Source organism: Scyliorhinus torazame, chromosome 1 (assembly GCF_047496885.1).
Source record: "Scyliorhinus torazame isolate Kashiwa2021f chromosome 1, sScyTor2.1, whole genome shotgun sequence".
NCBI classification, from domain to species: domain Eukaryota; kingdom Metazoa; phylum Chordata; class Chondrichthyes; order Carcharhiniformes; family Scyliorhinidae; genus Scyliorhinus; species Scyliorhinus torazame.
In genome coordinates, this window is record NC_092707.1 from 42,222,451 (window position 1) to 42,248,602 (window position 26,152).

At 49.4% G+C, this 26,152-nt stretch overlaps 1 protein-coding gene across 6 annotated transcripts in view; it reads left to right on the forward strand.

Annotated features, from left to right (window-relative positions):
• Positions 1–26,152, forward strand: part of ttc28 (tetratricopeptide repeat domain 28) — a 1,212,158-nt gene that overhangs the window by 390,894 nt on the left and 795,112 nt on the right. The gene's annotated exons all lie outside the window — the stretch shown is intronic.

Genomic DNA, 26,152 nt, shown 5'->3' on the forward strand with positions numbered 1-26,152 from the left:
AAAAGAAAAGAGTGAGGGGCGAGGAGGGGGGGGGAAAGAAAAAAAAAGTTGATCATGTCAAATTCCAGTTGACTCAAGGCGTGTAAAGAAACAGTTGTCCTGTCACTTTCCTCCCCCACCAGGAGTAGTGGGGCTATGCTGTACCTTGTCATTTAATGGTCATCTGTCACTCTCAATCATTTGCTGCACATCTGTGATCCGAGGCTGCAGGGAAAGAGAAACTTCACCTTGTTTTTTTGTTGCTGTTTCTGGGCAAGGTGAAAGTGCTCAGGTGTGCAGCATTGGTTTTGCTGGGTTTTGCCCTGTCGCTGTCCCATTCACACATTTAATGCGTGTGTAGTAGTCACTATTTACAAGTCTTCTGCTCCACACACACACTGGGCTTTATAAATGTGGTGGAATGTGACTTATGCCTGTGATTGATATTTTTATATATATATATAGAGAGAGATGTCATTTTGAGTACTTTTAAACTGTACATGCCAAACTGACCAGAAACCCACGTGTGTGTGTGTCAGTGTGTTTGGAGGGGGGTGGTTACTCAGTTGTATCCAAGGCTGACCCACCGGTATTGTGGAAATGTTGCCCCGACTCTCCGGAAAGCCCGAATGGGATGGTGGTGCTCTGCAGCTTTGAATCGCCCCAGCAATTCCCAGCTCTGCAATATTGGGGACGTTGCAATATTGCGTGTGGGGTGCAATCGGGAAAAAAGGCGATTCCGCCTGATAATCTCGAACGATTTTGGCTTTGGGTTAACGAATTGAGGCACGGCATCGGACGTTTTACAGCAGGACCTGGGAACAGTTTGCCCCTCGGTCGATGGGGTGGGCGCTGGGCTTTTAACGTTTCCAAAAATTGATTCATTGCGAGTGATGTGAGTCCCACTGGGGGGCGTAATGACGTTTGGAAAGCAGGGTCGGCAAAAGTACAATTCTATTTTTTTTAAATAAATCATATATGCATGCAATAATACTTAAAAAGGATTAATTACATGTTGTTGATTGAAAGATATTTAAAGGGAGACACAGCGTGAGAGTGTCCCACGTTACATTTTATGCAGTGCTGCAATTTGTTCTGGATGTTCATGCCCTGGGCTAGAAATCTTAACAAAATTTGGCAACCATGGTTAAAACAGATGTTAAGTAATCCGCAGTGTTTGTTTGATTTGGGGCACAGTTTGTGTTTGCGATAGTTGTGGTGGCGGCGGGGGGTTAATTGCACAAAAGACATCATGACTAATTCTGTACATTAACAAAAAGAATAAATGGTGCTCAGAAAACCAAGTTATTTCCTTACCCAAGTAGGATTTTTTTGTGTCTATGCATTGAGCCATTGTTTGAGCAGATTGTGTGTGCCTTCAACAACTGGCACAATAAGAGCCCTGAGAAGTGAGTAGAAGATCTATTGAGAAGTGGACAGAGAGAGGGTGGACATGTCCTTTACTCGATATCCTAAACATTCAGTTGATTAATAATGATTTGCTGGTCTCTTTCTTTCCATTTCCCTTCTCCCAACATTAAACGATCTTGGTAGTAAGGGTTTTATATATCCTTGGCATGATTTGCAGCTTTCAAGCAGCATACCTATGGCATATTGCCCACTGCATGCTCTTAGTGCTATAGTATTGTGTTTTTGTTAAAAAAAGGAAAGGTGCCCCAAAGAGTTAAGATCAGAAGGTTAAAGTGTGACGTATTTAATAGAGATCAGCTGTTTATAAAGGTTTGGCATGTTTACTATGGGGGAATTGTTCAGCGGAAAATGGTTGGATGCTTAAGAATTCAGGTTCAGACCATGTTATTGAGAAGTGGCTCCTGGGAACAAGGAGGTGCCGAGCTCAAATTTACGATGCCACATTAAAAGCAAGGCAAGAATCGAGAGCTTTGAATGGACTTCTTTGCTTTCTAAACAAAAGATTGATGATGCTTCTCCTTCCCGCGGAAAGGGGCTGTAATTTAAATTTAAAGATGCGCACGCAACCTTTGGATTGTTTATCGATCAATTCAGCGTCACACCATATTGTGGGCCAACAAGCCCTTGGTAAATTGCCTCACAGGTAGAAAACTGCCCCAGGCACTTCATAAAAGATGTGGGAAAACAGGTACAGAACCAAAGAATGAGAGACCAAAGGATTGGTTGAAAGAGATGAGTTTTAAAAAGGAAAGGAAGCTGGAGAGTCTGGTGGGTTCAGGGAGGGAGCTAATGGCATGGCTCCCAATGTTGAGGTGAAAAGGGATGATGTACGAGAGACCAGAGTCAGGCAAAGGAAAATCTCTGGCGACAGAAGTTTGCAGGTTACCGAGATAAAAGAGGATGATTGGAGATTGAAAAATAAAAGTAACATCCAAATTTGCGGTGGTAGTTATCAGGAGCTAGTTTAAGCCAGCGCGTAGGGGGATGGTGGTTGAAGGGCAACCAAGGACAATAAGGGATGGACAATAAATATTGACCAATCACTGATGCCCATATCCCATGAATGAACCTTTTTACAAAAACCTCCGATTTGGCATACGACTAGGAGCAAAGTTTTGGATTAGTGTTTTGCATGCAACTGTAATTTACACTGAGGTTTAAACTTGTCACAGGGGTTTTATTTATCACTGTTCCCACCTTATATTTTTTATATTGAAAATTTATTTGATATTAACAAAGGGCAGTTTCGTCAAGCAGCCAATAAATGTTCCTCTGCAGTTTTCTTTACTTTTTTTGTGAGCGTTTCTGGTAACGCAGCATTTGTTGCCCATCTCTAATTGCCTCGAGATGTTGGTGGTGAGCCGCCTTCTTGAATCGTCGCAGTTCATCTTGTGTAGGTATATCCACAGTGTTAGTGGAACGGAGTTCCTGGCTTTTGACACAGCAACAATGAAGGAACAACAATATAGCTCCAAGTCAGATTGGTGTGTTGCTTGGAGGGGAACTTGCAGGCAGTGCTGTTCCCATGCTTCTGAAGCTCTTGTTCTTCTAGGTGGTAGAGTTTGCAGGTTTGGAAGTTGCTGTTGAAGGATGCTTGCTGAGTTGCTGCAGTGGGTCTTGTAAGTGGTGCACATTGCTGCCACTGTGCATTGGTAGTAAAGGGAGTTGATGACTATGATGGTGTATGGGGAGCCAATCAACTGAGCTGCTCTGTCAGGAACGTTGTTGAGTTTCTTGCGTGTTCTTGGAGCTGCACTCATCCAAGCAAGTAGAGAGTAATCCAGTTTTAAGATTAGAGATGGTGGAGTAGTGATAATGTCACACGACTAGTAAGCCAGAGACCCAAGCCAATTTTCTGGGAACAAGGATGCAAATTCCACCACTACAGCTGGTGGAATTTAAATTTGATGAATAAAATTTGTAATTGAAAGCTAGTCTCAGTAACAGTGACCATGAAACTATTTGTGATTGTCATAAAGACCCATCTGATTCATTAGTTCTCTTTGGGGAAGGAAATCTGCCATCCTTACCTGGTTTGGCCTACATGTAACCCGAGATCCACTGTTGTAGTTGACTCTTAGCTGCCTTTTGAAATGGACTAGCAAGGAGAAGTCGGAGAGATGCTGGGAGGCGGTGTTTGGGATGTTATCTAAGATAGTTGGGGGGGGAGAGAGGGGGGGGAGAGAGGAGGAGGAGGAGGGGGGGAGAGAGGAGGAGGAGGAGGGGGGGAGAGAGGAGGAGGAGGAGGGGGGGAGAGAGGAGGAGGAGGAGGGGGGGAGAGAGGAGGAGGAGGAGGGGGGGAGAGAGGAGGAGGAGGAGGGGAGAGAGGAGGAGGAGGGGGGGAGTGAGGAGGAGGAGGGGGGGGGAGAGAGGAGGAGGAGGAGGAGGGGGGGGAGAGAGGAGGAGGAGGAGGAGGGGGGAGAGAGGAGGAGGAGGAGGAAGGGGGGAGAGAGGAGGAGGAGGAGGGGGGAGAGAGGAGGAGGAGGGGGAGAGAGGAGGAGGAGGAGGAGGAGGGAGAGAGGAGGAGGAGGAGGAGGGGGGAGAGAGGAGGAGGAGGAGGAGGGGAGAGAGGAGGAGGAGGAGGGGGGAGAGAGGAGGAGGAGGAGGAGGAGGGGGGGAGAGAGGAGGAGGGGGGGAGAGAGGAGGAGGGGGGAAGAGAGGAGGAGGAGGAGGGGGGGAGAGAGGAGGAGGAGGAGGGGAGAGAGGAGGAGGAGGGGGGAGAGAGGAGGAGGAGGAGGGGGGAGAGAGGAGGAGGAGGGGGGAGAGAGGAGGAGGAGGAGGGGGGAGAGAGGAGGAGGAGGAGGAGGGGGGAGAGAGGAGGAGGGGGGGAGAGAGGAGGAGGAGGAGGGGGGAGAGAGGAGGAGGAGGAGGGGGGGAGAGAGGAGGAGGAGGAGGGGGGAAGAGAGGAGGAGGAGGAGATGGGGGAGAGAGGAGGAGGAGGAGGGGGGAGAGAGGAGGAGGAGGAGGAGGGGGGAGAGAGGAGGAGGAGGGGGGGAGAGAGGAAGAGGGGGAGGAGGAGGAGGAGGAGGGGGGAGAGAGGAGGAGGAGGAGGAGGAGGGGGGAGAGAGGAGGAGGAGGAGGAGGAGGGGGGAGAGAGGAGGAGGAGGAGGAGGGGGGAGAGAGGAGGAGGGGGGAGAGAGGAGGAGGGGGGAGAGAGGAGGAGGAGGAGGAGGGGGGGAGAGAGGAGGAGGAGGGGGAGAGAGGAGGAGGAGGGGGAGGAGGAGGAGGGGGGAGAGAGGAGGAGGAGGAGGAGGGGGAGAGAGGAGGAGGAGGAGGAGGGGGGGAGAGAGGAGGAGGAGGAGGAGGAGGAGAAGGGGGGGAGAGAGGAGGAGGAGGAGGAGGAGGGGGGGGAGAGAGGAGGAGGAGGAGGAGGGGGGGAGAGAGGAGGAGGAGGAGGGGGGAGGAGGAGGAGGGGGGGAGAGAGGAGGAAGGGGGGGGAGAGGAGGAAGGGGGGGAGAGGAGGAAGGGGGGAGAGAGGAGGAAGGGGGGAGAGGAGGAAGGGGGGGAGAGGAGGAAGGGGGGAGAGAGGAGGAAGGGGGGAGAGAGGAGGAGGGGGGAGAGAGGAGGAGGGGGGAGAGAGGAGAGGGGGAAGGGGAGGAGGGGGGGAGAGGGGAGGAGAGGGGGGAGGAGGAGGGGGAGGAGGAGGGGGGGGGGAGTGGGGAGGGGAGAGGAGGCGGGAGGGGAGGAGGGTGGGGAGGGGAGAGGAGGCGGGAGGGGAGGGGGGAGAGGGGGAGAGGGGGGGAGGGGGGGAGAGGGGAGGAGAGGGGGGAGGGGGAGGAGGAGGGGGGGAGTGGGGAGGGGCGAGGAGGAGGGGGGGAGTGGGGAGGGGAGGAGGGTGGGGAGGGGAGAGGAGGCGGGAGGGGAGGAGGGTGGGGAGGGGAGAGGAGGCGGGAGGGGAGGGGGGAGGGGGAGAGGAGGGGGGAGTGGGGAGAGGAGGGGGGAGTGGGGAGAGGAGGGGAGGAGGGGGGGGAGGAGGGGGGGAGAGGAGGGGGGAGAGGAGGGGGGAGAGGGGGGAGAGAGGGGGAGGGGAGAGAGGAGGGGGGAGTGGGGAGAGGAGGGGAGGGAGGGGGGAGAGGAGGGGGGGAGAGGAGAGGAGGAAGGGGGAGAGGGGACGGGGGGGAGGGAGAAGAGGAGGGGGAGAGGAGGGGGGGTAGAGGAGGGGGAGAGGGGAGGGGAGAGGGGAGGGGGGAGGGGAGAGGGGAGGGGGGAGGGGGGAGGGGGGAGAGGGGAGGGGGAGGGGGGAGAGGGGAGAGGGGAGGGAGAGGGGAGGGAGGGAGAGGGGAGAGGAGGGAGGGGAGGAGGGGAGGGAGAGGGGAGGGAGGGAGAGGGGAGAGGAGGGAGGGGAGGAGGGGAGGGGGAGGGAGGGGAGGAGGGGAGGGGGGAGGGGAGAGGGGAGGGGAGGGGGGAGGGGAGGGGGGGGGAGGGGAGGGGGGGAGGGGGGGAGGGGAGGGGGGGAGGGGGGGAGGGGGGGAGGGGAGGGGGGGAGGGGGGGGAGGGGGGGAGGGGAGGAGGGGAGGGGAGGGGGGGGGAGGGGGAGGGGAGGGGGGGAGGGGGGGAGGGGGAGGGGAGGGGGGGAGGGGAGGGGGGGAGGGGGAGGGGAGGGGGGGAGGGGGAGGGGAGGGGGGGAGTGAGGAGGGGGGAGAGGAGAGGAGGGGGAGAGAGAAGGGGAGGAAAGAAGAGGGGGGAGGAGGGGGGAGAGAGGGGGGGGGGAGAGAGAGAGGACGGGGGGGAGAGAGGAGGGGGGAGGGAGAAGAGGAGGGGAGGAGGGGGGGAGAGAGGAGGGGAGGAGGGGGAGGGGAGGAGGGGGGAGAGAGGAGGGGAGGAGGGGGAGAGAGGAGGGGAGGAGGGGGAGGAGGGGTGGAGAGAGGAGATGGGGGGAGAGAGGACGGGGGGGGGGAGAGGACGGGGGGGGGAGAGAGGACGGGGGGGAGAGAGGACGGGGGGGAGAGAGAGGACGGGGGGGAGAGAGAGGACGGGGGGGGGAGAGAGGAGGGGGAAGGGGAGGGGGGAGGGGAGAGAGGAGGCGGGAGAGAGGAGTGGGAGAGAGAGAAGGGGGAGGAAAGAAGAGGAGGGGGAGAGGAGGGGAGGAAAGAAGAGGAGGGGGGAGAGGACGGTGGAGAGGAGGAGGAGGAGGGGGAGAAAAGAAGAGGAGGGGGGAGGGGGAGAGGGAGGGGGAGAGGAGGGGAGGAAAGAAGAGATGGGGGAGAGGACGGTGGAGAGGAGGGGGAGGGGGAGGGGGAGAGGGAGAGGGAGGGGGAGAGTGGGGGAGAGAGGAGGAGGGGAGACGAGGGGGGAGGAAGTGAGAGAGGAGGGGGGAGAGAGGAGGAGGGGGAGACGAGTGGGGGAGGGGGAGGGAGGGGGGAGAGAGGAGGTGGGGGAGGGGTAGACTAGGTGGAGATGAGGGGGGAGGGGGAGAGGAGGGGAGGGGTGGGGGAGGGGAGGGGTGGGAGAGAGTGGGGAGAGAAGAGGGGGGGAAGAGAGTGGGGGGTAGGGGTGAGAGGGGGGTAGGGGTAGGGGGGAAGAGAGGGGGTAGGGGGAAGAGGGGGGCAGGGGGGAAGAGAGGGGAGTAGGGGGAAGAGAGGGGGAAGAGAGTGGGAGGAGGGGGGGGTAGGGGGAAGAGGGGGGGTAGGGGGGAAGGAAGGGAGGGGAGGTTGAGGGGAGTAGGGTGGGGGGGTAGGGGGTAAGAGAGGGGGGGAAAGAGAGGGGAGGGAGAAGAGATGGGGGGAAGAGACTGGGGGTAGGGTGGTAAGAGAGGGGGGTCAGGGGGAAGGAAGAGAGGGGGTTTGTGGGGAGAGGGGGGGTGGAGGGGGTTTGGGGGAGAGGGGGTTTGGGGGAGAGGGAGGGGGCGAGGGGGTTGGGGGAGAGGGGGTTGGGGGAGAGGGGGATTGGGGGGAGGGGGAGGGATTGGGGGGAGGGGGAGGGGGTGTGGGGGAGGGGGAGGGTGGGTCAGGGGAGAGGGAGGTGGAGGGGGTTGGGGCGGAGAGGTTGGGGGGAGGTAGAGGTGGGGGGTTGGGGGGAGAGATGGGGTTTGGGGGGAGAGATGGGGGGATGGGGAGGTGAGGTGGGGTTTGGGGGGTGAGAGGTGTGGGGGGAGGAAGGTTGGGGGGGGAGAGGTGGGGGGTTGGGGGGGAGGTGGGGGGTTGGGGGGGAGAGGTGGGGGGGTGGGGGGGGAGAGGTGGGGGGGTGGGGGGGGAGAGGTGGGGTGGTGGGGGGTTAGACGTGGGCGGGAGGTGGGGGGTTGGGGGGGAGAGGTTGGGGGGGAGGAAGTGGTGGGGGGTTGGGGGGAGAGGTGGGGGGGGGAGAGGAGGGGGGTTGGGGGAGGAGAGGATGGGGGGTGGGAGGGGAGTTAGGGGGTTTGGAGGTCAAACCGGACTCAATGGTGGTGACTTTTGGGATATCGGAAGTGCCGGAGACTCTGGAGGGGAAGGGGGCTGATGTTATGGCCTTTGCCTCTCTAATTGCCCGGCGAAGGATCCTGTTAAATTGGAGGTCGGATATGCTTCTGTGGGTGGTGGCCTGGCTGGGGGAATCTGTACGACTTTCTCCGGTTGGGAGAAGGTTAAGTTCGAGTTGAGGGGGTTAGCGGAACGCTCCGAGAAGCGGTGGGGGTTGTTAATGCCGCTGTTTGAGGAATTGGGTTGTTAATGCCGCTGTTTGAGGAATTATTCGTTGAGGATGGGGAGCTGATAAAAGGGAAACATTGTACAAGTTGTGATTTTGTGGAGTGTGTATTTTATTTGTTGCTGTTTTACACATGTTTGAAATAAAGAACAATGAAAAAAAGAAATGGATGAGCAAGCCACTCAGTCAAGGGCAATTTAGGATCGGTGACAAATGATGGGCTTACCATATGCCCTATTTGCATTGTCATTGATGGACAGACTTTAGGGAGTCAGATGGTGAGCTATGTACCACAGAACTCCCAGCCTCTGAAGTGCTTTTGGAGCCACAGTATTTGTATTTTGCTCCCGGGACTCATTGGGATTGAAAAAAACTTGCACTGGTGTTTACTTGTCAGCCCATCTCTAACTGCTTCAAAACCAATATATCACTTTAAAAATGCAGTCATTGTTTTGCAATGTTGGAGTCAGTTTACACAAAGAAAGATGCACAAGAAAACACGATGCGTGACTGGTTAAATTGTGTTTTATTTATGAGGCTTTTGGCTGAGGCAGAAACTTTGGTCAGGATGCTACAAAAAGCCTTTACTTTTCCTCATATAGTGCCATGGCATCTCTTGTGTTCAATTGAATCATTAGACCAGGCAAATGGGGTTTGATTTAAAATCTTATCTGTAGGACTGCATGGTGTTAGTCTAAATTACATGCTCAAGAGAAGAACTATTGATAACCTCATTGCTTCTAACAGCAATGTTTGTTCGGGGATTATAGGATGAAATGGATAGATTTCCTGAGCCTTTATGCTCTCCTGTGATCTTGCAGTTCAAGGTTTATCTGAGTTCTGACACCTCTTCATCATGCCCATGTGAAGTTGGAATTTGCGATAGTAATTGTCACTTAATTACATCATGTGGGAGGTGTGTTGGGTTGTGTATATATAGGTAATCCAGACTCTTTTGTGGTGAACCTGTCTTTATTTCTTATTACAGTACAGTTCCTGTTTAATGCTAAATAATGCATACCTGAGAATGAGTGACAGAATAAGTTAATTAGAGGGTTTATACAGAAAAATAGAGACACCTGGGAGTAATTATAAGAAAGCATTATAATTGATGAATTTGGATGACATCAGAAATAGTGAGCATGAAGTTGGGATGGGTTATAATGACCTGAATTTAAAATTACCTCAATGTTTGAATAATCTATGCCTTTAACCATGTCTGCTCGTGTTTGTGTATGTGTGTATGTCTGTGTTTTTTCATTCAGTCTTTGGATTTGTGTTCATCCATAAACAGTATTGTTGTGGTGATGACCAATAGAGTCATTCATATCGTGGAATGTTCACATTGGGGGTTTAGTAATTAAGAAAGACTGGTGTCCAAAGCTGGGACAGACTCTATATTTAATGAATGTAAATATTTTAATGTTACAGATTTACTTCTTCCACCATATTTTCTTTGCATTGGTTGCTGTATATCAAGTTGAGATACAATTAGTTTAATCAGTATATATGATAATGGTAATGGGTGGCACGGTAGTTAGCACTGCTGCCTCGCAGAACCAGGGACCCAGGTTCAATTCCAGCCTTGGGGGTGACTCTCTGTGTCAAGCTTTCACGTTCTCCCCGTGTCTGAATGCGTTTCCTCCCACAATCTAAAGATGTGCAGGTTAGGTGGATTGACCATGTTAAATTGCCCCTTAGTGTCCAGGGATGTGCAGGTTGGGTTACGAGGTTACATGGATAGAGTGGGGTGGAAGGGGGAGTATAAATGGGTAACTCATTTGAAGGGCTGGTGCTGACGCGATGGACCTTTTTGCCCACTTCTGCACTGTAGGTATGCTATGATTCTTGTGTGGCAGTTTCAAGTTGTACAGCCTGTATTAAGATTAGCATCAGGATTCTCCATTCCTGAGACTAATTGTTGATGCTGGGGGAGGATTTGTGGACTTCCACGACAGCAGAATTGGACACTGCACCTGGACCAATTCAGCGACTGTTAAAGAGCTGGCGGTGCACCATGTGGAACACAATCGATTCCAATGAGAAACAGTGCCGGATTCGCGATTGACACTGAGGAGGCCGACAAGCTGCTGCCACATATACACACTTCACTCCTCACATGTACCATCCCAGCCAACAAGATGGCACTGGTTGCGCTGGAGCGCACCCATACGGCTGATGGGGCAGCTGGGGCCAGAGGGCACTGAGGGGGGTGGCCTGGGGGACGCCCATAGGACCCCTGGCCCTAAGTTCACAGTGGGAAGTCATGGCTGCCTTGCAGACTGCGGCAATGGTGTTCTATGCCTGTCCACCCCGACCCCACAGCCCACCTCCTAGCCACACCCCGCTACTTTCCCTAGCCCTGGCAGGGGCCCTCTGGCCAGCGGCAAAACTGTCAGCAAACTATGGCGATGTTGTTACACTTTTCATACTCCCTCTTCCTCAGCCACAATGCCTGTTTCGCGATTTTTAAATCAAAAGTGAACCTTGCCATCAGGAATTCGACCCATTGGAGGCGGAGCATCACGGAGGCCCTCCCGCTAATGATATGCCAAGGGTGCTTACGTCTGGAATGCATCGACGCTGCTTTCAAGGCGATGGAGAATTGCTGTGGCGTTAAATCGGCGCCCGCCGCAATTTTGGCTTTGGAACTGATTCTCTGCCGAATTGCATTTCCCGATTCCAGTGTCGGCTGACGGAAAACCCCGCGCTAGATTTTTAAAATTTAACATAATTTAAGCATTGATCCAGTTTGGCACGCACTTGTTTTTATCCGACAACACTTTTTAAGTCACTGTAGGTTCCCTATTCTGTGACGTGACATTGCACTGCGACTTATGGTAGTTATAGTCTACAGCCCATCCATTCCTGTGACCAAGCTTTCTGTTTACTGACTGAGCCGGAGTTTGGCTTATATTTTTACTGTTTCTTGCCGCACTTCGCAATGCCAGACTCCAGTTAAATTTTGCGGTATGTTTTAAAATCATTATATAATATGTTACATATTTACATTGAAATAATTTTTTTTTTTAAAAAAGGAAAACACTCAGTTGGAAGATTTCAATTTTGAAAGCTGACATCAGACCACATCTCAACCACAGAATATTTGGGTCAATACGAACACTGACGCTGAATTACAAGATAGAAGTTATAACAATAAAACATTCAATTAATGAACTAAAAAAGCAAAATACCGGGCAGGATTCTCCGTTTGGGAGACCGTGGGCATGATTCTCCAGTCTCATGGCTGCTTGTTTCTCGGTGGCGCTCCGTTCGATGGCCGCGGAATTCTATCTTCCCGCCACTTGTCAATGAGATTTCCCATTGAAAGGATCCCACGCTGCCAGAAAACCCAATGGCAGTGGTCCGCTGCAAGTGGGAAAAGTGAATTGTAACACCCAGACAATCCCGGCCTCTGTTCTGCCACCAGAGCTGAATCGGAAGCTAGTCACAATCCTTAGCCATGCAAATTTATGCATGGTGAGATGAGGATTGCGAGCATTCCTGAGGGAATTCCGCTATCGGGCCACCATTTTGAGCAGGTGGTCTGATACGGAGATCCAGCGGTTGGGCCCCCCTCCCCTTCCCACACAGTAGGAGGGTGACCAGACTCCCCCACTCCACCAACCCCCCACCAGAGACCTTCAATTGAGAGACACCCTCCTAAGATCCCCTAGAGAGACCCCCTAATTAGAGAGAACCCCACCAGAGACCACCTAATTACTTCCACCAGAGACCCTCCCCATAAGACCGAGCCCTGCCTGGAAGCCCCTACCTGGAAGCTAGAGAGAGTCCAGACAGAGGCAGTGGAAAAAAAACACTGCTTTAAAACTCAGCCGTTCAATGCACCTGCTGGCTCAGGCAGAAGAAGCAGTACCTCTCAATTCCTGCAAAAGAGTAAACCAGTCAGCTGGGTTTAAACCCCTCAGATCTTTGATCTGCAAGCCATTCATTCAATCCTCTGTCAAATTGCTTTCACTGGGCTGTGATTGACAGCTTCCACACACACCCAGCTATCTGTATTGTTTCATTCATGTACCTTCCAGCTTGACTGGCTTTTAAGTGCCCAGCTGTGAAATTAACCAGTTAATTGCTTTCACTTCCTCTTTTTCTCTGCACAAAGCACTTAACTGTCTTTGATGTGATCTACCAGCTGACCCTGTCAGCTAAATATTTATAACTGTTGCTAGTTTCATAGCTGGGTGCTTCAAAACCTGGGGCGGGATTCTCCGACCCCCGCCCGGTCGGAGAATCGTCGGGGGGGGCGGAGTGAATCTCGCCCCCGCTGGCCGCCAAATTCTCCGGCGAGCTGCGCCAGTCGGAGGGCCCCCCTCGGCGATTCTCCGGCCCGCGATGGGCCGAAGTCCCACTGCTGTAATGCCAGTCCCGCCGGCGTGATTTAAACCACCTCCCTTACCAGCGGGACCAGGCGGCGCGAGCAGGCTCTGGGGTCCTGGGGGTGCGCGGGGCAATCTGGCCCCGGGGGGTGCCCCCACGGTGGCCTGGCCTGCGATCGATGCCCACCGATCTGCGGGTGGGCCTGTGCCGTGGGGGCACTCTTTTACTATGCGTCGGCCGTGTAGGTCTCCGCGATGGCCGACGCATAGGTGACCCCCCCTGCTAATGCGCGGGGATGACATCAGCAGCTGTTGACACTCCTGCCAGCCAGCGGGACGGCAACCACTCCGGCGTGGGCCTAGCCCATAAAGGTGAGGGCTTGGCCCCTAAAGGTGCAGAGAAGCCCAGTTCACGCCACTCCATCCCACCGGGACCCCCCACCCACCGGGTAGGGGAGAATCCCACCCCAGGTCTCTCTAACTAGGGGGTTCTCTGGTGGGAGTCTGTCTAATTGACAGGTATCTGGTGGAGGGGAGGGGCGTGCGCTGAAATATAGTTACTGGTTTAGCTCAGTGGGCTAGACAGCTGGTTTGTGATGCAGAACAAGACCAGCAGCGCGGGTTCAATTTCCGTACCAGATGAGAATTCTGAATTCTTCAACGGTGTACCCGAACAGGCGCCGGAATGTGGCAACTAGGGTCTTTTCACAGTAACCTCATTGCAGTGTTAATGTAAGCCTACTTGTGACAATAAAAGGTTATTTATTTATTTGATGGGGTGGGTAGGTCTTGCATTGTGGGAGGGAGAGTGGCTCTTCAATGGACTTTGGTAGCAACTCCCTTAAAGAGTTACCCACTTGGCCCATCCCAAGGTCCCCCAAGTCAGCACCACGTTTGTCAAAACCTGCACCAATTCTCACCCAGGTGATTTCCGGCCCAGAGACCTGGAGAATCCACATTTCTACAGAATTTACAGTGCAGAAGGAGACCATTTGGCCCTTCAAGACTGCAATGGCCCTTGGAAAGAACACCCTACCATAGCCCATACCTCTACCCTATCCCCGTAACCCCTCCCAACCTTTTTGGACACTGAGGGCAATTTAGCATGGCCAATCCACCTAAGCTGCACATCTTTGGACGTGTGGGAGGAAACCGGAGCACCCGGAGGAAACCCATGCAGACACGGGGAGAACGTGCAGATTCCACATAGACGGTGACCCAGCGGGGAATCAAACCTGAAACCCTGGAACTGTGAAGCAACTGTGCTAATCACTGTGCTACCGTGCCCCCCTTGTCACGCGGGCTCGGAGAATATGGTGCCCAGCCCATTAATAGGACGCAAAGGGGTCTCAATGATTCATTTGCAGCCTCCCGCTGGTCCAGGGAGCGAACCTCAATCCCGAAGCCAGCAGGGGACCAGAACATCAGAACCGTATTTTGTCTGATGCTAGATAAGTGTACTGTACTCGCTGTTCACAATTTGGTCAGCTATATACTGAGGAGACCAGTGCAGATTGTGTAACTGGTTTGTGGAACACCTCCATCATCGCAAGCATGACCCCCCAGCTTCCAGTAGCCTGTCATTTTAATTTGTCACCTTGTTCAGGTGCTAGCATTTCTGTCCTAGGCCTACAGCGGTGTTTGAACTAAGCTCAACACAAGCAGGAGGAACAGCACCTCACCCGTTGATTAGGCATGTTACAGTCTTCTGGACGCAATATTGAATTCAATAATATCAAAGCTCAATCTCTGTTTCCTTGTCATTTCTTTGCTTGTTTGTGTCTTAGTCTTATTTTTGCTTTCAGATGGCAGCAATTCATTATTCTGCCATTCACACCTCTTCTGGGCACATCTTTTGCTTCTTTACCAGTCCCATTGCCCTTTAGCTCTGTCCCAACAGCTCTTTAGTCATCTTATTTCTCCTGTATTTCGCCCTGTCACAGACCTTTCCTTTTGTTCTTTTTACATGCTTCCCTTTTTAAACTAAAATCTATTACATTTCTAGCTTTTCCCAGTCCCAGGTTATCAACCTGAAACATTAACTCTTTCTCCCTCTCCATGGATACAGCCAAACCCGAGTATTTTCAGCATTTTCTGATTTTATTATTGAATTAATCCTCATGTACTTATTTATTTCTGAGTCGTTCACTGGTAAGAGGTTTGTGTGCGCAGGGCTTTGTGAATGCTCTCTTGAGTTCTTTGCCATGAGGACTGGCTTGTACTGACTGACTTCTTTTATAGCATTTCTTCCTTTTACTGTGAAGCATCTCTTCCTGGTGTCACAGGAAAATTAGGAATTAATTTTGTGGAAAAGCCAAGACTTTGTGCCACTCTCCTTCATTCCAGTTTATTTACTCTAAGACTGTAGTTATGATTTCCACTTCCATGCCTTCTCAGGGCAGTTTTGGTGTCCATAGAATGATGCCATCTTAACACTGGAATTGAGAGTGCAATACGTTCGAGAAGTTGCTCGAGCTAGGGTTTGATGCTGGTTTGCCATGCCAACCCACTGAAATAGTAGGTCAAAATGTGCTCGGATGGTTTGGTCACCCGAGGGCAATCTCTAAACAATTATTTTTACGGGGATCCAGATTGCCCCTCTCCAACACTTAAAAAAAAAAGTGCGAACAAAAATTATGACAGCCTGTTCTAGTCCACATCTTCCACCGTAATAGCCCCTGCATTTTGCAGAATATCTCCTGTTACTTCATCCTGCCAGCTCCAGCATTATTTTACTTTCAAACACATCTTTCCCTCACTTGCATTCTGAAGGGATGGGATCCCCCATGATTTCTCAGCTTCATTCTCCATCTATTTATTCTCTTCTCCCTTGCCATCCTCTCATGCCAGCATAAGAAATGCAACACTTGCTTATTCAACACTTCCCATGCTGATTTTTAGGCCCCCAACCATTCCTCTGAATTGAGGCAGCAATTTATATGTTGTAATTTCTCCAACCCAGTTATAAGACCATAAGATATAGGAGCAGAATTAGATCTGCTCCGCCATTCGATCATGGCTGATAAGTTCCTCATCCCCATTCTCCTGCCTTCTCCTCATAACCCCTAATCCTCTTATCAATCAAGAAATCCCCTTATTAATGAGTAGTTGCTGTTCACATGCACCCTCAGACTCATAGGCCACTGATCTTGCTGCACTTCCGCATGTGTATTTTGATTTTTTTAAATGCATTGGTTAAGCAGAGCTCTGCATTTAGAGTTCCCTGGTGTGCAGTGAGGAATAGGGTTTCCATATTATTGACCTCTTAATATAACTAAACCCACAGATTTCTTTTTTTCAATTCCACTTGGATGGGCAGAAATTAGCATTTGATAACTCAATGGTGTCACTGTGAGTTCGGTAAAATATTAATTGCAGGCATGTGAAACTTTTAAACGGTAGTCTCATAATCCCATTATGATTCCAGTGAAATATGTTGGTGGGTGGCCTCCTGCAGAAGGTACATCACCACAAATAGGGTGTCGCTATGTATGTTCTGTCATTTTGAATTAAATGCAATCATCAGTGTTAGTAGGTACACAGCCTCACAATAGAATTAACATTCATCCATAAATCCACCCAGTAAATCTGCAATTGAAATAAATTTCCTGCATTTATTACAATTGTAGCCTCACTTCAGTTGCAGCTAGTTCTCCATATAATGATTGCCTACGCATCCCCGTAACAATAGCACTACAGTGATCATATCGATAGCTATAATTTAATATAATCCTGTAATTGAAGTCATTTTATAGATAGCTATCTCCTGAAAAGCGTAGAGTTTGTTTTTTAGAACTATAGGAAATGACCCTAACAATTGCAGTGTTATTGAATAAACCATGAGTGTGGTGGCCCACAGAAACGCAGCACCTATCTGTTAGCGTGAGCCATTGTCACTTATAAATTGCTTCTATGCTGTAAATGCAGGGTTAGAAATGACCCTAAAATTTAATTATTTAAAACAAAAACTGATATACAGTTCTGAAAAGCTTTGGCAGTTAAATGACTGTAGCAATTTGTCAAATGTAGTTGAAGCTCTGAAACACAGAAATTAATTTGAATCAGTTCTTTGCTGCAGATGTTTAAAATTGTGTCACAGTAAGTGGATTTCTATTTTTGCATGTGAAATTGCTACGTGATATTTTTGCTTTCCAGTACAGAAACATGCAGCTCGATTAAACCACCGCTCCTGGGCACAGTCAAACAAAGCACCTTTGTTCAGGATTTGGGTATTACATTTTTACCTGCTTTACTCATGATACTCTTGAGACAAAGAGTTATTTGAGGGTATCTATAGATTCTTAATTTAGTATTGTACATGGGGTTGAATTAAAAATTGGACAAATAGAACATCTCTCATGATTTAAAACCTGGATTCAAAGGCTAATGAATGCCTCGAGAAAGTTTCAGCTCCAAGATATAAATGATTCTGATGTTTTAATCTTACTCACAGACAAGTATGAACATTGAATTGTTTACTGGTTCCATATTTTTCCTGCATTCCAGGTTAGCATAGTCACCGAGTTCAGTAAAGAGAAAGGCAATTGCAACCAAGTATTTTGTTTGGAGAGCCCAGAAATCCATTCGCCTGTTGAAACAACTGAGCCCCAGTGAAAACATTGCTTGGTTGGCAGCTCTGACTCTCTGATCTATGCTGTCAATTTTACAATGTTTATTTACACAATATGAAGAGGTTTCAAAAGCTTGCAGTTTCAGCTATTGGTATTTTATTTGGTCTGGATGATTGAGTCTTTTATTGGGTTGTAGTAAAAAGTAGTTATTAAGAAACTGAACATTTGTTAAATAATGTTTTTTTAAAGAGTTTTTCACACTCTATTGTCACTATAGGGTTCATTAATTTTGAAAATTTGTTCATGGGATATAGATATCATTGGCAGGGCCAGCATTTGTTACCCATCACTCATTGCCCTTGGACTGAGTGGCTCACTAGGCCATTTCAGAGGGCAGTCATTCAACCACATTTCCCGAAAGGTTTTTATTACAACAGATCGATGACAGTTGACAGTTTCATGGTCACCGTTACTGCGAATATTCAAATTCCCCCAGCTGCCTTGATGAGATTTGAACCCTCGTCCCCGGGGCATTAGCCTGTGTCTCTAGTCCAGTGACATTACAACACCACCATCTCCCCCCAAAACAGTTAATAGTGGGCTGGTGTTGGGGGGGGGGGGAGGCCGTACTTGGACCTGGGGGGGACCTATTGAACTTACCTTTTAAAAGGTTCCCTCATGGAGACTATGCTTCATGACACCTATGAGGTACCACGAAACATGGGGCGCAATTCTCCCATCGGGAGACTAAGTCCTGACGCCGGAGTGAAAACCGGAGTGTTTCACTTCGGCGTCGGAGGCCGCTCCCAGCCCCCTATTCTCCCGTCCCCGGGGGGCTAGGAGCAGCGCCACGTCATTTACGCGCGCCGAGCCTTGTCGCCGCGTAAAAGCGGCGGCGCGTGAATGACGTCATCCGCGCATGCGCGGTTGCCGTCCTCCCCGCGGCCGCCCCGCAAGAAGATGTCGGATGGATCTTGCGGAGCGGCGGAGGAAAGGAGGTCCTCTTTCAGAGAGGCTGGCCCGCCGATCGGTGGGCACCGATCGCGGGCCAGACCCTTTTTGAGTCCCCCCCCGCCCCCCCAGCGTTCCCGCGCTGTTCCCGCCCGCAGCGACCGGGTGTGGACGGCGCCGGTGGGAACCTGTCGTGTTGGGCAGGCCGCTCGGCTCGCGCAGCGCCCCGGCGATTCTCCCACCTGCCGTTGGGGGGGAGAATTCCGCCCATGATTCTTTGAAAAGCTGACCGGACACATTGATAATTATGGAGGATTAGGACATGCCAATCTCTGCAACGGTGCTGACCAGATCGGGATTGCAGTGTGCTCCGAGGAACCCCAGAAAATCAGAACCCCAGGAATGGGGTCAAGAAGTCCGAAATTGGAACCCATGCAGCATTTTTAGAGGGCTCCCGCGTCATTCTGATCCGGGTGAAAATCCAACTCAATATTTCAGATCAATTTCAGACGGATGCATTCAGTGAATTGTACAGAAGAGCTAAACAGAATCTGAATCGATCAGTTTAGCCAGATAGCTGCTGAGTTGAACATTCAATGATAATTTTAAAAATATATTTTATTCAAGGCATTTTCATATAAACAAACAAAAGCAGAAGAACAACTAAACAACTTTATAAACAACCAACACCCATTCTGCCGCTCCCCTAATACCACCCCATCCCATCTCATGCGTTCCCCATTTAACCCTTCCCTGCTGACCCCTCAATCCTCCTTAAAGAAATCAATAAATGGCTTCCACCTCCGGCGGAACCCATCCACCGACCCCCTCAAGATGAACGTAACCTTCTCCATCCTCAGGAATTCTGCCAGGTTGCTCACGCACACCTTGGCTCATGCGCTTTTGGTGACTCCGAATCCCGTCACCTGAGCAAAATCCGTCTCAGAGTTATCAGGGAGGCAAAGGTGAAGACATCGGCCTCTCTCACCCCCTGGGCTCCCATGTCTTCTGACGCCCCGAATATCGCCACCTCTGGACTTGGGATCACCTCCACACCCAACACCTTGGACATCATGTCCGAGAACCCCTCCAGAACCCCTTAAACTTTGGACACGTCCAGAACATGTGGACATGATTCATGGGGTTCCTGCATTCCACCCACACCTATCCTCTACCTCCTCAAAGAACCATCTCATCCTTGCTACCATCATATGTGCCCAAGTATCACTTTAAACTGGATGAGGCTTAGCCTTGCACATGACGAGGACACGTTCACCCTCCGCAAGGCCTCCACCCACAATTCGGCCCCCATCTCCCCTCCCAGCTCCTCCTCCTACTTATGCTTTATATCCCCCACCTGGGCTCCCTCCCAATCCATCAACTCCTTACAGACATCGGACACCTTCTCCTCCCCTTGTCCTGCAACCCCAGGGACCGCAACTCAGGGACTGATGGCACATCTCTCCTTACAAAGTCTCGGACCTGCAGGTACCTAAAGCCATTCTCCCTGGGCAACCTATACTCTTCCTCCAGGTCCTCCAAAAAGTAGGTGCACATCAGAAAATCAAACAGTCCTGATGATGCCAAATTGTGGTAAAGGCTAGATTGCTCATCAGTGTCCTTCAAAGAAAGGACATTTTGGCTCTACCTTTTGAAGTAGTCTAGTAGTTGTAAAACAAGTGGTAACTAGGATTGGAGCAATAACAATTGGTAGAAGTGCGTACAAGGTTAAAACGAATGAACAAGATATAACACGCATTTTGATTGGTCATTTAATTAATTATTTTATGTTCTAACTTTGCAACATGTCATTGTTAGTTTATTTCAGAGAATATTTTTCATGTTGGGGAAGGATGTGTTTTCTGAGTTGTGCAATCCTTGTTCAGTACTTAACAGATTATTATTCAAAGGAGACCATCTGAAGCCAGAGGACTTGATGGATAAATAAATAACTTTGGTGGACTGTGATAGCCATTGAATGGTCCAATGTATCCTTGAGGGGATTTATGCCAGGTAGCTTGCTCACATCTGTCAGAGCTATCAAATGTCAGGGCTATTTTGTTCTCAGTGCTGTCGACATTTATTCCACAATTGTCAAACGTACAATGTTCTAAGCAAGTACTTTTGGATGATGAATTATTCAATTCCTTTGTTTATGTTGGTGGTTCTTAAGTGCTGTTTTGAATGTTGCATGAGTGATGGGCATGTTACTGTAGTTCTTTTTTAAGTGTGAGGGGCTGCAAATTATCAGTGCAGCCAACTCATTACTGGATAGTGTTGTGAAAATAATACTGTTCCAGAGACTAAGGGTGGGATTCTCCATAGCCCGACGGCAAAATCGTGTTCGGCGAATGGGCAGCGAATGGGCTCCGACGCCGAAATTGGGGCCGGCGCCGGTTTGACGCCAGTCCGCCGTGCTCCACACCCTCCAAAATGGTGGTGGGCGCAGTCACAATGCCGTTGGCGCCTCATTGGCCAGCCCAGCCAAGATGCTTTGCCCCCGACGGGCAGGATTCCCGACGGCATGAGACATGTGTGGTCCCAGCGTTCGTGAACCCGGCGTGCCAGCTGCGGACTGTGTCCAGCACTGCCACACTCAGCCGGGATCCGTGCCGCTGGCCGGGAGGGGGGGCCTCTGCGAGGGCAGGGGGGATTGGTGGGGGGTGGCCAGAGGGTGAGCTGTGGGGTCGCAGATGGTGGGTTGTGTCCGCCCATGGCCGGCACCATGTTGTACATATTGACTGCTGCAGGGCATCAGCTGTGCGCATGTGGGGCCCGGCACTCAGCCATTCTCCGGCCGTTTTCGGCACGGGAGGCGGGAGTTTCAGTCAGCACCGGTGCTAGCCCCCCAACTTGTCGGAACTGGTGATGGTTGCACGCCAATTTTTGGGTCGTAAAAGAACACACATGCTCCGCTGGCGCCGGCACTTAGCTGCTGAAATGGAGAATCCCGCCCAGTGTGTTGAAGCTGGGACTGAATCGGTGGACGTCTACGACAGCAAAATTTGGCGCCAGTCCCGGAGCAATTCTGGAAATGTTACTGGGCTAGCACCACGGTGCACCACGTGGAACACGAGCGATTCCAATGAAAAACAGTGTCCGATTCACCGGAATCGGGATTGTCCCTCGAGAAGCTGACAAGCTGCAGCCACATATTAGTGCTCCACTCCCCCACATACTCATCCCAGCCAACTAGATGACACTGGTTGCTCTGGAGCGCACCCATCCCGTTGATTGGTTGGCTGGGGCCAGAGGATACCTCGGGGTGTCATGTGAGAGTACCTTTTAGAAATGGGTGTTTAAGAAATGTACTTTTAAGAAATGGGTGTTTTATCAGTGATGTCAGAGGTGGAGCTGGGCTGTCTGTCAGCTTTTTACTTTCATTAAAAAGCACCGTTTTGTGCACCTTATCAGATTGAAATTAAATTAAGTGAGGTGAATTTTGTGGTAAAAAAACCAGATAGAAGGAAGACTCACCGAGTGTGTCATGTGAATACGCTTAAAAGGTACTTTGAAAGGGAAGGCGAGAAAAAGGAGGTTTTAATGATTCTAACTCAAAAGTGACAAACCAAATCCAGATGACTGTGAATTTGACATACCTCAAATTAAATTGGAAAACAAGGATGTGCTTAAAAATTGGGATAAATTGTTGAGTTATTTTCCAGAGGAAAAACAGACTGACCTGAAAGAGTTATTGATATCACATGGGCAAGTTTGTGGAGATAAATTGGGAAGTATGGCTATACGTGATGTAGATGTGGGAAATGCTGTTCCAATCAAACAACATCCATATAGACCCTTTAAAATTGCTACAGGTTAACAAAGAGATTGAGAGTCTGCTTAAAAATGGCGTAATTGAACTGGGTTGCAGCCAATGGAGCTTACCCATAGTGATGGTACCTAAACCAGACGGTACCCAACGGTTGTGTGTGGACTATAGAGAGGTTAATGCAGTTATATGAATGGACTCTTATCCTATCCCACGTTTGGAGGATTGCATTGAGAAAATGGGACAATCAGCTTTTATTTCTAAACTGGATTTACTTAAAGGTTACTGGCACGTACCTTTATTGAAAGGGCGAAGGAGATTTCAGCTTTTGTGACTCCAGATGGTATACACCAATTCAAAGTTATGCCATTTGGCATGAAAAACACCCCAGCCACATTTCAATGGTTAACTAACAAAGTTGTTTCAGGATTACCCAATTGTGCGGTATACATCGACGATCTGGTAATTTTCAGCCAGACATGGATCGACTTCAGGAGGCGGATTTGGTGATAAACCTAGCCAAAAGTGAATTTGGAAAGGCCCAAGTCACTTACCTTGGCCATACAATCGGACAGGGTCGAATGGTCCCACGGGATGTGAAAATAAAAGTTATTGGGGAGTTTCCGATACCCTCGACACAACGGGAAATAATGTGATTTCTTGGTATGAGTGGATTTTATCAGAAATTTGTACCGAATTTTAGCAGTGTGGTCGCTCCACTGACGGACTTGCTCAAGAAGTAACAAATTCCAGTGGACAGCGGAGTGTCAACAGGCATTTGACGGGCTGAAGGCTGTGTTAACCACTGCTCCTGTGTTAGCCATCCCAAATTATACGAAACCATTCAAAGTGGCGGTTGATGTGAGTGATGTGGGCGTAGGTGCGGTGCTTCTACAAGACGACGATAAAGGGCTAGAGCGGCCTATTGGTTATTTTTCAAAGAAATCGAATTCTCACCAGAAAAAGTATTCCACGATTGAGAAGGAGACTTTGAGTTTGGTGCTGGCTTTGCAATATTTTCACATTTATGTGACTAGCAATCCGTCTGACACCGTTATATATACTGATCATAATCCGTTGACGTTTTCGGAGCGATTCCGGAATAACAATGCAAGGCTGTTTCACTGGAGTTTATTGTTACAGCCATTTCATTTCAAGATAGTACATGAGAAAACGTGACAGCCGATGCTTTGGCACAAATGTGATGAACGGAAGCAGTTTCAGTTGGAGGAACAAGAACACACACAAAAAAAGGACTATATTATTATACCTGTTTGCGTGTGTTGTTTTTTTAAAACGACAAAGTATATTTAACTGTGTGCATTTGTTAAAGGATAGTGCCAAGGTGAAAAATGAAACCATCTTGAAGTTGATGGGTTTTTTTTTCTTGGGGGGTGGTGTCATGTGAGAGTACCTTTAAGAAATGGGTGTTTATCAGTGATGTCAGATTGTGGGTGGAGCTGGGCTGTCTGTCAGCTTTTTACTTTCATTTTAGACTGTTTGCTACAGGGTGTGTTTTAGTTTCGTTTTCAGTGTTGGAGCTGAAGCCAGACCAAGCAGGTGTACTGCTGTTCTCTCTGCCATCAAAAGACTATCTCTTGCTCATTTGGTGAATTCAGAATTATAAATGTTCTCAGTAGTGAATGTAAACCTAATGTGCTTCTTTTGAAAGGTGTTTTAAGTCTTATGGATGTTAAAAGGGAAGTTATTAAGGATTACTTAGTGTTGTATTCTTTGGGGGTTGTATTAGAATTGATGGTTGCTAAGATGTTCACTATGTTTTAAAAAGGTTAACTTGAGTTTATAGAATAAACATTGTTTTGCTTTAAAAAATTCTTTTTTCCATTTCTGCTGTACCACACCTGTAGATTGGGCCCTGTGCTCCCCATACCACCATCTATTAAAAGTTGTGGGTCAGGTGAACTCCATGATACACTTTGGGGTTCTCTGACCCCTGGCCCATAACAGGGGTATGACCTGGGGGGGACACCAATGAGACTCAGGGCGCTAAGTTCACAGTAGACAGTCAGTGGCGTGCGCAGCCGCATGGCTTCCTTGCAGACTGCGGCAATGGTATTCCATGCCCGTCCACCCTGACCCCACGGCCCACCTCCTGGTCAGCTCCCACTACTACCCCCAGCCCTGGCAGAAGTCCCCCAGCCAGTGGCACAACTGCCAGCAAACTATGGCGATGTTGGACACTTTCCGTACCTCCTCTGTCTTCCGGCACCTGTTTTCCCATTTTTAAAACCACAAGTGAAACTCGCCACTGGTAATTCGTCCTGGGGAGGCGGAGCACCGCGGGATCCCCGCAGAATACTGGGTCAGGCCCGTTAATGATATGCCAACGGCATTTACTGTACGTATGAGTATAATGCTTTGATTCTGCTGTTGAGGCACTGAAGCATGGCATTCCTTTGGGCGCCTGCCGCCGACCATGATTTTCACCTCATGCGGAATTTTCCACCCAATTCCCGATTCTGCCGTCGGCTGATGGAGAATCCCGCCCAATGTGTCTGTATTCAGAATAAGATACCAGGCTCTTCTGTTTACCCCACTGTAGATCCCTAAACTCCAAATGTATCACACATTATTGGGAAGGTTTCAATATGAGGATGGAAATTTATAATTTTCATAACCGTATTGGAAATGTTAGTTTTTGGAATTTCTTTTCAGCGGAGTGGAAAGATGCCCCCACTCTACGCCACGCTAACCAATGAGATTCCTTGCACGGATTTCGAGCAATATATTAGAAAAGAATAGGAATACAAAAACTAACATAAAATGGCAGAAAAAGCACACTCTCCTTTCAACTCTGGGAGCCAAAAGCGGCTGCAAGCTACTTCAAAGAACCTTGTGTGAGGTTTGTTAGGCAGTAGATTAAAGCTACTTACACTTCAACACAAATTGGCAATAATAGAGGGAATGTGGATGGCTCATGTGTGGAAAGCCATCCCTGACATAGTTAGCGGAGTGTTATTCCAAAATCAGTTTCATAAGAGAGCCTATTTCAATCTCACACTGCTGGCCTGTCATGACAGTTATTAATTTCTCAGCAATAGGCAGGTTAAATCTTTAATCAATGACACAGACATTATTTAATCTCTTGTTAAACATTGGTTGGAATTTACTTGAATTAACACTGTTTTGATTGTTTTGAATATATGTTTGTATATCTATATGCAATGTCTTGTGTGTCGGTGATGGAGTAAATCAATCTGCAGAACTTAATTTGAAACGATGCAAGAGAATTTCACAGTTTGAAATTAGATGCCCCCTGAATTGCCCTCAAGTTAACAAATGTGTTACCGCTGATTCCTTGTTTCAAGTAAAATATATTTCAAAACGAAAAAATGGCGGGATGAAAATTATTATATGTAAGTGTGCGATTTATTTTTTAATGAAGGGCATTGGTGGGAGGAGGGAGCAATTGGCCAAAATTCTCTGAGCCACGCCAGACGTACATTGCCCGCTGCCAACCTGCATTGGTAGATTGTGGGTGCGCTTTGTGATCACCTTGTTATTCCACCAAATTATTGTGAACCTTACTCGCACATTGCAGTGGCTACTTTTGGGAGATGTACAATTTTTGCTTTCATTTTAATATTTAACGGTGAAATAAATGCAGATGTTTTCCTTCTTTTGTGTGTCTCTTGATCTATCTTCTGTACTAGTCAAATTGTTAGAACATCAAACAGTATGTGCTACTGATGTGCAATATGCTGCATTGAAAATTGCCTTTCTCATTCCTGGCTTTTAGCACAGTGGGCTAAACAGCTGGCTTGTAATGCAGAACAATGCCAATAGCGCGGGTTCAATTCCCTTTCCGGCCTCCCCGAACAGGCGCCGAAATGTGGCGACTCGGGGCTTTTCACAGTAACTTCATTGAAGCCTACTTGTGACAATAAGCGATTATTATTATAAGTGCGTGCACTTTCCTATGTAGGGAACAAAAGCAACCATTTTGCGCAACACAGGATCACAATAATTTAGAATGTCCAGACTGCATCACCTCTTCATACAAAAGCTGGTTTGCTTATTCTTTATCTGGTATGATAAAAATCTACTTCCAGTCGATGGAAAACGTTGCAGGTCAATTTGTAGATGTTGGGTTCCTGGCACTTGAATTAAAAGAATGCAAAGGGCACTGCTGGCTACCTGTCTTAGCATTAGGAACAATCCTTGTAAGGAATGTGGAAGCAGATAACTGACGGAGCTGTAATACCGACTCAGATATTCTACTTCAGATTTCAGCTGGAACCAAAGTGTTGCAGTAAGCGTCAGTCAAGCTGCCACTTGAGTGAGTTCTTCTTCACTATCTTGCCTCTCGGCTTAACCTTCCCAGCAGTTCTATTTATGCTGCTCTTCTGTTATGTCTTTGTCTTGATAGCATTGGGAAATGTATCAATAACTGCTTGCAATAGAATGGAAAGGATTTCATCGTCTGTGTTGAATTAAGCGTACAGGCACTGAAGTGTTTATTCTTGGAAGCT